The following is a 12,541-nucleotide window of genomic DNA, read 5'->3' on the forward strand; positions in this document are numbered from 1 at the left end:
AAGTCTGTTAGGTTAGGCCCAAGTAGCATAGGGAGTAGAATGGTTCTACCAGTTTTATTCCAATTTCCATTTTGTGTTCATTTTACTTATGATTTCCTTTTATTTCTTCTTTTAATTCTTTTGTTTACTTATTTTTATTATTTTCGTTTACTTTTTCTGTATTTTTTCTTTCATTTCGCTTCTCCTTTTTTCCTTTTCCATTATTCATGTATTCTCCTTTTTTGTTCTCTTTGCCTTTGTTTTTACTTTTTCATTAGTACAAACAACATGTCTTGTGCGCATCCCTAAAAAAACATGTCTTGTGCGTACATGACTTTTTAAAAACAGCATAAATTCTTTCAATACACATTGAACATACATTTGGTACATGGTGAAATCGCATATCGGAACTTATTCGGTCGGCCCAAGATAAGGGGTAAATCGGCCAGTTTATCGGCATATCGGCCGATTTATCGCCATATAGGCTAATTTATCGGCCAATTTATCTTATCGGTCAGACAACAGTAAGCGATAAATCGGCCGATTTATCGAAATATTGGAAGATATCTTGAACAGTATTTAAGTAAATGCACGGTAAATATATTTTTAAACATGATGAAAATTTTATTTAATAAATGTTGAGAGTTTCTTTATAAAGTTTTCATGCATTTTTACATAAGTGTCACATATTTTTAATAAATGGTTTTGTAATTTCCTAATGTTTTAAATCATTTAAAAAATCATACAACTAAGTGATTTTAATTTTAAAAACAATGTAATTTTATATTTAAAACTAAAAAACGAAAAACCAAAACAAACCGAGAAAAGCAACAAAAATCTCTGAAAACAAACTAGGTATTTCCTATTTCGTGTGTGAGTGCTAGATAGTGACACCGCGCGTAACCTCCCGGGTGTCGGGCGACCTTTTTGAGCCAGCCCATTTGCACCTTTTAATTTGTTTTCATCCCACTGGTTTTGACAAGGTTCTAGGCCGAATTTCTCGCCTTTTTTTTCTCTCTTGTTAGGTTTACCTTATTTGCTTTCTGTACAGTTTCTCATTTTACAATTTCTGAACATTTTATGAAATCCGGGATATTTTTAGGAAAAAGATTTTTTTCTAAAACATGACAGAGTTTTAGAATATGGCAATATTTTTTTCAAATTCAGGATATTCACGAACAATTTCTTTGATTCACAAATATTTATTTTAATACACACAAATTCTTTGGAATCTGAGAACTTTTTTGAAATCACGAACAATTTTGAATCCTAGGAAGACTTTCTTTAAAAGTCATGAACTTTTTTATGAAATTCGGGAACATTTGTCAATTTCATGAATATTTTCTAAATTCACCTTCATCTTTAACTCATGAACATTTCCTGAAAGATGAGAATATTTTACACGTAACATTTTATTTACTTGGGAGCACTTTTAAATTTGGTAACATGTTTTAAAATTTGCCAAAAAAAATTGTGATATTTTAAAGTTCACAGACTCTTTTAAACAACTGAATTTTTCTTACATTTTTAGAATAAATTTGAATAGGAAACACACCTGAGTAGAAAAAACTGATTAAAAGTACAAGTAAAATAAAGCAGAGTACTCGTGTACGCTAGCCTCATATCCCTTTATTGGGATGGTCCATTAGTGCGGGCACGGAGAAGGCGCGTTTGGTCTCCCCGAATGAAAATCTCATTTCTAGGATTTCTTTTGTTTTTTGCGAATATTTCTATGATGTCTGAACACGCGAGGACTATAAATCTCGGGAGCTCCTATTGAACGCTTACTGCGTCCAACAGCGCGCCGACGCACAGGCATACCGACATTGGGCTGGCCCAGTCAAAGGCACGAAGCTAACTGTGTTTATTCCACGTAAAAAATCGATGCACGGTTTGAAGAATTCGAACTCGTGATGTAAAGCTCCACAAGTGACGGTAGCCAGTAGAGCGAATGACTGCTAGTGAATAATTTTAGCGCAATATCTATAAGAATTCTCCAGAGCTGGATATTCAATGCAGCCTAATTGTTTACTAAATTGTATATAGTTTTTGAATTATTTGCACAATTTGTCAAAACACGGAGAAGTTTTTGAAACAATGTTAAAAAAATTGAAATTTAGGTACAATTGTATTTGAATAAAGGGGAAAATAAAAACGTGAATGTTGAAATTGTTGAACAATGTTTTTGAAAAATAATAACAATTTATTTGCAATTGAACATTTTTTACAACTCTCTGGACATTTATTGCATTTGCAAAAAAAACTAAAAATATGAAAAGATTGAATTTCAGAACAATTTTTGGAATGAGAACAATTTCTGAAATTACTGAACATTTTTATAAAAAAAATTAAATACAAACATTTTCTCAAATTTTGAACAAATTTTGAAATTATAAACTTGGTTGAAATTACCAAATATTTTTTTAAAAGAAACAAACAATGTTTTAGATAAATAACACCAAAAATAACCATTTTCTAAAAAATATCAAAATTTTAAAACAGGAATGCTTTTTGAAATTGTGAACAAATTTTGGTATATTAGAATATTTTTGAAATTATTAAACATTATTTAAAAATGAAAAAAATACAAGTAAATAAGAGAAACAGAAAAAAATGAGAAAGAAAAGTGAATAAAAACCAGAATACACAGAGAAAAGCCCGGTCCAGGGAACCTACTAGAAGGTTCCAAAACCGGTTGGGCTCAGTGTAAAGCTCAAGTTGGGTCGGCCCATCTCTCGTCGCTAGCATGCATGACGTGTGTGAATCCTCGCCAATTTGCTGAAGCGAACGACGAACAACGAAATCACTAATTGACGAGTACTCCTTCCAAAGATCACTCCCACCTCTCAGGTTGCGACATGTGACGCGTTGCATATGCATCACTTGTTGCAACCTGAAAGTTTTCCCTTTTTTCGTAGGTTCGTTTATTCAAAACGTTTTATCTAAAACCGTGCGTTCAAATCTCGAACCATTTTTCACCGTTGAATTCCTCGTGTCGAGATCTTCAAAACTAGATCCTGTGATGATAGCTTTTGCTGGACTTTTTATTCACGAAAAAACCGAACCGGGAGCATGTTTGTTTTCCTTTCCGGATGCGGTTTCCGAGAGGCACGGCCGTGCCTCTCGCGGAAGCAAATCCGTGCCTCTCATGAAAGAAAAAAAAAGTATGTTTTTTTTCGTTTCCGAGAGGCACGTGCCTCTCATGGAAGCAAAACCGTGTCACTTAAGGAAGCAAAAGGAGAGAAAACACATGTTTTTTTGTTTCCGAGGGGCACGGCCGTGCCTCTCTCGGAAGCAAAATCCTGCCTCCCGCAAAAAAAAAGAAAACGTGTTTTTCCCGTTTTCGAGAAGCACGGTCGTGCCTCTCGCGAAAGCAAAACCGTGTCTCTCACGAAAGAAAAAAAATGGAAACAGGTTTTTTTTTCGTTTTCGAGAGGCACGGCCATGCCTCTCACGGAAGCAAAAGCATGGCTCTCACGAAAGCAAAAAACACGATTTTTCGTGCAAAAAATGGAAAATATTTTTGATGAGGCACGGACTACCAAGATACTAATTCGTGCGTGTAGATGGCCCGATCTTTCACGACGATAGTCGATCAACACCTCGTCTCCCCGTTCCTCCTCGTAACCTCCAAGAACAATTTTCACCTGTGTACAAAAATACACAAACGAAAATAATGACCCCCTCGGATCAGCACGTAGGCGTCGATGTGATGATCAACCCTCCGTTGCTAGTAAATTTTCATGATGGAAAAATTACAGATAATACACAAGATATGGTCGCCCGTAACTCGGACGTTTTTCTATATATCTCATACCCGGAATAAAACTCAAAACTCCCCTCCTTCACATCGGCCGAAGCCAGCCTTTATATGGCTCACGCTACAACCAGCTCGGCCTATCTCTAAGGAAGAAAAAATACAAACGTGATCTGGTATATAACTAACCTCAAGTGCACTACCTAACAAAATATATCTACTCCTACCTGCTAGCTTAAAAAGGTAACAACCACGTGAAGGAAGGAAATGGCGTGATTAAATCCATGCAGACCTAAACGTGTAGCACTATGGTGCCAATCCTAATCCATCCAGGAGGTGTACGAAAATTAGGATGCACCTTGGCACGTACGGGTTCCTCCATAACCTTAGGTTTCTTGCCGTGATGAGCATATACTTCTTGGAAAGGATCTGACTTCTTTTTATTTATCAAACCAAATTGACATATTGGCTTTATGTATGGGCGTGGCTCACAAGGCTTCTGCTGATTGTTTTTCTCTCTATAAATCAATCCTGATTCTCTCATATTGCCTTTGTGCAGGTGCACGTACAAGACTCGTAACACATCCATGCATCAATTTATAGTCCAAATAACCAGCTTGATGTGCGCTCATCTTCGCAGCACCAATACCTGGTCCGCATATCATACGTTTCTTGCCATCTTTGCCAGTGTGCAATATATTTGGACAATTCATAATTTTACCAGCATCCTTGATTAGACTCTCCTCGCTCGACTCAGTTGGTTCGAGTTTAGTAGCATCCGCGCTGGATAATATTCTAGACGATGTAGTGTTCATATCATCATCCCTCCCTTGAAACAAAACCGTCCACGGTTTTGAGCCATCTTTCAAAACTTCCTTTTTTGGAACCTTCATGCTTATAGCGATCACATTGTCCGGCATTGGTTTTAGCACGTGTCGTCTACCATCATGCTTGAATGTATATGTGTTTGATTTACCGGCATGCACTGCATCACAATCAAACTGCCATGGTCTTCCCAATAACAACTGACACACGTCCATCGACACGACATCACAATCCACCTTATCAATATAATCTCCAACCGCAAATGTCACACGTACCTTATGTGTAATCTTTAATTTCCCAGAATTATATAGCCATCCCACGTGGTGCGGTTGCGGGTGCCGCCACATGGATAAACCCAATTTTTGCACAAGATCTTTGCTAATGGCATTAGTAAAACTGCCACCATCAATTATCATCTTACATGCACGGTCCTTAATCATGCACTTTGTTTTAAAAACACTCCATCCCTGCCCCTTTGCACCACTATCATCTTGTACCTTCTCCACCGAAAGATTCAACCCCTCTGTTGATGCATCAACTTCTTCCTTTCTTTCTTCCTGATGTTCTTCTCTTTTTAGCAAACGATTTTTCCAATCTGCCCTGAACACATCCGTTGGCATGGGAACAAAACAAATTTGTTGGCCCTTCCATGATAGAAAGTAACTATTTTTCTTGCAATTCCGAATAGCTCCAACACGTTTGCACCATGAATTACCAAGTAGCAGATGGCATGACACCATGGACACAGGACAAACATGAAAGAATTCCGCACAACAATATTTTCCCAGATCAACAAATAGCAAAATCCGATGCGTAATTTTGATTTCACCTTTGAACCACTCCAGCGTGTACGGTCTTTCAAGAGGTGCCATCTTCAGCCCCAATTTTTCCACCACCTCGATGCTCACCATATTGACCGCAGAACCTTCATTGATCGTCAAATTAACACGCCGTTCCTTCACGATGCAACGAGTGTGAAAAAGAACGACCTCGCCGATGCCTTCCTCCTCCATCAATATGTTCTTGCTCAACGCCTTGATGGTCGGCTCCCCAGACGACATTGCCAATTGATCGCCGTGACCAACCTTAGCTCTGAATACCACTTGATGAGGCACGGACTACCAAGATATATTTCTTTTTCATCAAGATAAGCATACTTAAGATTATCAGGTAATGGTTTGAGTTCAAACACGGGATCACCCTTGGGTGGAGGGGGATCCCCAAGAATTTCAACGGGAAGGTTATGTTTCAGCATAGGTTCCTGTTTAAGGAACACTTCATCTATTTCTTCCCTTTCCTTCATAAACATATCGTTTTCATGGTCTAGCAAATATTGTTCTAACAAATCAGTTGGAGGAACAGCAACGGAAGCAAGACCAATAATCTCATCCTTGCTAGGTGGTTCCCTTTCACGAGGTTGTCTACTAAACTTAGCGAAATTAAACTCATGAGACATACCATCTATGCCAACAGTGACAATATTATTTTCACAATTAATCTTAGCACTAGCAGTATTCAAGAAGGGTCTACCAAAAATAATGGGACAAAAATCATCTTGTGGGGAACCAAGAACAAGGAAATCAGCAGGGTATTTAACCTTCCCACACAAAACTTCAACATCTCTAACAATCCCAATAGGTTTAATGGTATCCCTATTAGCAAGCTTAATAGTAACATCAATGTCTTCTAATTCAATGGGTGCAATGTCGTGCATAATTTCTTTATAAAGATCATAAGGTATCGCACTAGCACTAGCACCCATATCACATAAGCCATGATAACAATGATCTCCTATTTTAACAGAAATAACAGGCATGCCTACAACAGGTCTACGCGTCTTAGTATCAGGTCTAGCAATATTAGTAGTCTCACCCAAGAAAGAAATAACATGCCCATCTAAGTCCTCATCCAAGAGATCTTTAACCATAGCAATACTAGGTTCAACATTAATTTGCTCAGGAGGTGTATAAGTCATAGTATTACTCTTACAAACAACAGTCGAAGTTTTAGCATGATCCTTTATTCTAACAGGAAAAGGAGGTTTTTCAACATAAGTAGCAGGAACAATAGGATCACTATAGGTAATAGTCTTTTCTTCGACTGTAATAGGTGCAACTACTTTCACTTCAACAGGAGGATTATATTTAAACCACTTATCTTTAGGGAGATCAATGTGAGTAGCAAAAGATTCACAAAAAGTAGCTACTACCTCAGAGTCAAGTCCATACTTAGCGCTAAATCCACGAAAAGCATCGGTATCCATAAAAGATTTAACACAGTCGAACTTAGGTGTCATACCTGACTCCTTACCATCGTCGGAACCCCAATCTTCAGAGTTGCATTTAATTCTTTCCAATAAGTCCCATTTGAAATCAATAGTCTTCAGCATATAAGAACCAGCACAGGAAGTATCGAGCAGGTTGTGATTATCAAGAGAAAGCCCAGCATAAAAATTCTGAATAATCATTTCCCGAGAGAGCTCATGATTGGGGCATGGATATAACATTGACTTAAGCCTCCCCCAAGCTTGAGCGATGCTTTCTCCTTCGCGAGGCCAGAAATTATATATGTAATTACGATCACGATGAACAAGATGCATAGGATAGAACTTCTGGTGAAATTCCAACTTCAATCGCTTATAATTCCAAGATCTCGTATCATCACATAGCCTATACCATGTCAATGCATCTACCTTCAAAGATAAAGGGAAGACCTTCCTTTTGACAACATCATCGGGAATACCTGCAAGCTTAAATAATCCACAAACTTCATCCACAAAGATAAGGTGTAAATCGGGATGCAATGTTCCATCTCCTGCAAATGGATTAGCTAGCAATTTCTCTATCATACCCGAAGGAATCTCAAAGTGAATATTTTCATAAAGTTCAGTAGGTTGAGGAGCAAGTCTTTGCTCTTCTGGTTGGGGTGAAGATACCCCAAACAAGCCCCTCAAAGGATTAGTTTCCATAGTGACAAGTAACAGAAAATTTCAGCACACTATATAAATGTTTCCTTACCAAGTTCCACTCACCAAAAGCGCTACACTCCCCGGCAACGGCGCCAGAAAAGAGTCTTCATGACCCACAAGTGTAGGGGATCTATCGTAGTCCTTTCGATAAGTAAGAGTGTCGAACCCAACAAGGAGCAGAAGAAAATGATAAGCGGTTTTCAGTAAGGTTTTCTCTGCAAGCACTGCAATTGTAGGTAATAGATAGTTTTGTGATAGGATAAATAGTAACGAGCAACAAGTAAATAAAGTAAATAAAGTGCAGCAAGGTGGCCCAATCCTTTATGTAGCAAAGGATAAGTCTGGACAATTCTAATAATAATAATAAAGGAGCTCCCGAGGACACATTGGGAATTATCGTCAAGCTAGTTTTCATCACGTTCATATGATTCGCGTTTACTTTGATAATTTGATATGTGGGTGGACTGGAACTTGGGTACTTCCCTAACTTGGACAAGCATCCCACTTATGATTAACCCCTATTGCAAGCATCCGCAACTACAAAAGAAGTATTAAGGTAAACCTAACCACAGCATTAGACATATGGATCCATAACAGCCCCTAACGAAGCAACGCATAAACTAGGGTTTAAGCTTCTGTCACTCTAGCAACCCATCATCTACTTATTGCTTCCCCATGCCTTCCTCTAGGCCCAAATAATGGTGAAGTGTCATGTAGTCGACGTTCACATAACACCACTAGAGGAAAAGACAACATACATCTCATCAAAATATCGAATGAATACCAAATTCACATGACTACTAATAGCAAGACTTCACCCATGTCCTCAGGAACAAACGTAACTACTCACAAAGCATATTCATGTTCATAATCAAAGGAGTAATAATATGCATAAAGGATCTGAACATATGATCTTCCACCAAGTAAACCAATTAGCATCAACTACAAGGAGTAATCAACACTACTAGCAACCCACAGGTACCAATTTGTGGTTTTGATACAAGATTAGATACAAGAGATGAACTAGGGTTTTGAGAGGAGATGGTGCTGGTGAAGATGTTGATGGAGATTGACCCCCTCCCGATGAGAGGATCGTTGGTGATGACATTGGTGATGATTTCCCCCTCCCGGAGGGAAGTGTCCCCGACAGAACAGCTCCGCCAGAGCCCTAGATTGATTCCACCAAGGTTCCGCCTCATGACGGCGGAGTTTCGTCCCGTAAGCTTGCCCACAATTTTTTCCAGGGTAAAAGTGATGATATAGCAGAAGATGGACGCCGGAGGCTCACTAGGGGGCCCAGGAGATAGGGGTGTGCCCTATAGGTGGGGGTGCGCCCCCCTGTCTCCTGGACAGGGTGTGGGCCCCCTGGCCTATTTCTTTCACTCAGAAATTCTTATAAATTCCAAAAAGTTGTTTCGTGGAGTTTCAGGACTTTTGGAGTTGTGCAGAATAGGTTTCCAACGTTTGCTCCTTTTCCAGTCAGAATTCCAGCTTCCGGCATTCCCCCTCTTCATGGTAAACCTTGTAAAATAAGAGAGAATAGCCATAAGTATTGAAATATAATGTGTAGTAGTAGCCCATAATGCAATAAATATTGATATAAAAGCATGATGCAAAATGGACGTATCAAGGCTAAACCCTAGAAGCTAGCCTATGATGATTATGAATGTTGTGATCGTCCTCATATGGACCGAACTCTCTGGTTTATATAGACATCGGAGAGGGCTAGGGTTTACATGGAGTCGGTTACAAGGAAGGAAATATAATATCCAAATCGCCAAGCTTGTCTTCCACACAAAGGAGAGTCCCATCCGGACACGGGACGAAGTCTTGAGTCTTGTATCTTCATAGTCCAATAGTCCGGCCAAAGTATATAGTCCGGCTGTCCGGATACCCCCTAATCCAAGACTCCCTCAAGGGGCGACCAGAGTGGTGGAATCTGGGCTGACGGCGACCAGGGGTGGCGACGGAGAGCTCGGACGGGGCGGCGGTGATGGCACATTTGGATGGAGAAGCGACCAAGGGCGATGGCGAGTTCGTCAACGACGGTTAGGATTGATGGGATCTAGGCTTGGTCGTGGTAATGACAGTGCTGGGATTTAGGCGGTTGCGCTTTTGATCGCCATGGTTGAGCGTGAGAGAATGGCGGCTTGGTCATAGGGGGGATGTTTAGGGTGGTGGGGGTGTCGGGGGTAGCCCTTACACATGGTGGGTTGGGAAGGGAACATGTAAGTCATGGCAGATTTTTCTTGGGGTCCGACAAAACATGTATGAACCTCCACCCACGGGTTCACAAGTGAGTATGATTGAGGGCCTCTGTGGCATGAGTTGAGCATAGCTAAGGGGAACCCATAAACTGTACCAAACACCAAATTGGGTTTGGTAGAGAATATCTAGGCCCAAACACATATTATATGTCAACTTTGTCACCTATCTGCCTAGGCCTAGGAAGTGCGCGAAGTCATTTCGAATGTAATGGTAAACTAGTTAATTGCCCGTGCGTTGCAACGGGACACATATATATTTTGATCATTAACATTAATCATTTTTAACATATACCATTAAATGCCTATGCACATCCAAAAATATTGTTTGTTGTATCAATAAACTTCTCTTCATCTTCATTCTCTGTCCACTATCTCCGCCTCCCCAATCCAAGTGCATGACCTCTGTCAATGACACATCCAAGTCGCAATCGTCCCTTTCACCTCCACCCACACACACTTGAAATTTTGAACATGTTAATAAAGCACTTGTGTCATATTTTTGTTTTTTCCTTAGCATCGTCATGGTAAAGTTCCCTCTACCCCTCCCTCTCGCCTCTCTCGCTTTGTAACTTCATAGTATGTATCTCTCACACCCTCCATCTTGCTCCACCTCTCTATCTACCATCCTCCATCCTCCATCCCTCCCCCTCCTCTCCCTCTCCCTGCCACTCCCTCTATTTGACCATACATTTCAAAATTTAACTTGTAAAATACATTATTGTAAGTATGTTTTCAAAATGAAATGTCTTATACTATGGTTGACTGGTTTTAATATTGAACCAATACTCTAATATAGTGGGTTGCTCTAATACGCAACCATGTATGCATATGATTAAAGCACATGAGATAAACATACCTCCATTCTCTTCCCGTTAGAAGCGGTTACACTAAAACAATATAATCTGTAATAGAAACCTGCTCAATTTTGTAATATATCTCATTCTTATATTATCTCAACAATATAATGGACATGTGAGAAAGGGAATGAATAGCAAATACACTAAAACAAAGAGGTTACTCGTACAACCGAAACTGAAGTACATCTACTCGATGATGCTTGATTTGGGACAAAGCTTTCGCTAACCCAAATAATTCCATGGAGCCTCAACTTCATCTAATCAATACCAAAGCCTGCTCCATTCTTAATGTTATAGCCACCACCGTGGAAAAATTGGTCAATCAAGTGTTAAGAAATAATAATCATTATTTATTAATATCACCATGATCTATACAAACTTGAATACAAGTGGAGCTACACAAACCCAGCACAAGATGGACTAATTTTAGGTACTGCTGCGCCTACGTTCCCTGATAGCATTTTGGTCCTCCATACCCCATTCTCAGTTAAATGAAGAGGCATCAAAATATGAAGAGACACATAAAAAAAGAGCTACCAGCAATATGGTAATGTTGCATTGAAAGAGGACACAACTGAGCATTAAAAGAAAAGAGTGAACACAACCTAAAATCGTTCTGCACTTGCATGAAGATTTGAGGTATCACCAAGAAGATCTTTCATGTTCAAAAACACGAATAATGCCAAATATTAGGAAATTAAAATCACTAAAAAATAATGATGAATTCTTATGCTTGAAATTCCCCTCACAAATTATTAAAAACACACATAGTGTATATACATGCAGTGAAGGAAGTTACATCCTGGAAAACACAGAACTAAATAATAGTACTGAGTAACCTTGTGATACTTTTACATAGAAGAACATAAGAGGATTTAGAATGGTTACTTCTTTTTCATCATAGCTTCTGAAAACAGTATAAGAAAGAGTTAAACCAGAGAAACGCACTGGAATTTTTTGGGGTCAACTTTCAGAAATTGACCAGTACATGGAAGGGATTTTGGATTTTTGAAAAGTTAATACTGAAAACCATCATTGGTCCGTGGAAATAACTATTAATGGCATGAACCAAGAGGCCACCAAAATTGTGAACTATTCAATGCCACTATTAGAAAAGAAATTCCATTAGATAGTACTCCTCTGTAAAGAAATATAAGACCAATATAAATCACTACTTTAGTGATCTAAAAGGTCTTCTATTTCTTTATAGAAGGAGTACATCAGAAAAAAATAAGTAGTTGACGCAGTCCATTTTCCGGATGTTCTTTCCTGCATTCATGTAGTAATACAACACGGACAGTGACTGGAGATTCCAATAAAAAAGGAGAGAAAGAAGTAAATGTGAAAGGTAATGTATGAGAACATCATGTAGTACTTACATTTTCTGTAAACATGTTTGAAGATTGTACGGTCAACCATGCCAACGACATTGCAACCTGGTCTGATGTCTCCTCTCACCTACTAAATTCAGCAAGCATAAGTACCTGTATTGGTGCTGTTAGTATGCGTGACACGGGATGTTCATTCCCCGTATGGACAAAAATAAGAGACCATGCTCGAAACTGATGTGGAGACATTCTACAAGAACCTGGTGACATTCTATTGTTCAAGATCAAATCCTTCTCACCCGATTTGTTAACGTGATTAAAAATGCCAGCCTGCATCAACATTATGTCATTACCTATCCCAGCAATTTCAGAAAACAGAGCGTGAGCATCTTGTACAATCTAAAACGATCAATTAAAATACAAGAAATGCAGGGACAGAAATTGCTGAACTTTTAGGTAAGCCAGCGGCTGCTCGTTGTTGTAGGCTTGTAGCCCAGCAGCTCCCATCTACGGTTCTAATGGAGGCAAGGAATTGGGAGAGGGAAGGAACACATGGACGT

Source organism: Triticum dicoccoides, chromosome 5B, assembly GCF_002162155.2.
Source record: "Triticum dicoccoides isolate Atlit2015 ecotype Zavitan chromosome 5B, WEW_v2.0, whole genome shotgun sequence".
NCBI classification, from domain to species: Eukaryota; Viridiplantae; Streptophyta; class Magnoliopsida; order Poales; family Poaceae; genus Triticum; species Triticum dicoccoides.